Genomic DNA, 718 nt, shown 5'->3' on the forward strand with positions numbered 1-718 from the left:
CTGTCGGCGCTCTGCTCTTGGGCGAGCACCCGACGGCGGCTCAACGCCATCCCACCGAGCGTAGACGCAACCTACCGAGCACCATGGCGCAGGCCGCGTCAGTTGCGCCCGTGGCCCGCATGTGCAACGATGCAACGAAGCGAGGCAGGCCGTACGAGAACTGAGCCAAGCGGCAGCCAAACGCTCTTGGCGGCCAGCGGGGTCTGCTTCACTGCTCCACTGGTCGGGCTTTAGTGAGGCGACTCGAATAAAGTCGGAGAAATCGGTGCAGATCAACACAAGATGCACCTTGCATAAGGACGGGCCAGCACCACGCCACGCCCCAAGCGCTGGCTTGAGCTTTGCAAGATCGGAAGCGATACGGTGCCAGCTGCTCAACGAAAGCCATCGATTGTATCAAAATTTGCAATTGGATCGAATAATCAGCTTGATTGTACCGAACAGGGGCAGGGCTGGCCGATGGGCTCCAGCTAGCTCCGTGGCTACTGAGGTGGCACCTCGTCTCGCAGTGGATCGCATGCTGCTTCTACACAACGCTGCCCGCATCTTGTTTCACGAGTAGACAAAATCAGATGTGCAATCGCTTTGGTGCCGGCGTTCCAGGAATTCTTCGATGCTTGGAATTTCGTCAGTTCGCCACGTCAGCCCTCTGTCGACGCAGAAACAGACACACAACGAACAAGTAAAGCCTCGATACGTTGGGCGCCCATCAAGATAG

The 718-nt window shown here is 57.7% G+C and overlaps 1 pseudogene; it reads right to left on the bottom strand.

The window, feature by feature from the left end:
- The window catches only part of ACA1_140260, a 1,738-nt pseudogene extending 1,617 nt beyond the window's left edge, over positions 1 to 121 (bottom strand).
- Positions 122 to 718: the final 597 nt, after the last annotated feature.

This window comes from Acanthamoeba castellanii (assembly GCF_000313135.1).
Source record: "Acanthamoeba castellanii str. Neff unplaced genomic scaffold scf7180000084707, whole genome shotgun sequence".
NCBI classification, from domain to species: domain Eukaryota; phylum Discosea; order Longamoebia; family Acanthamoebidae; genus Acanthamoeba; species Acanthamoeba castellanii.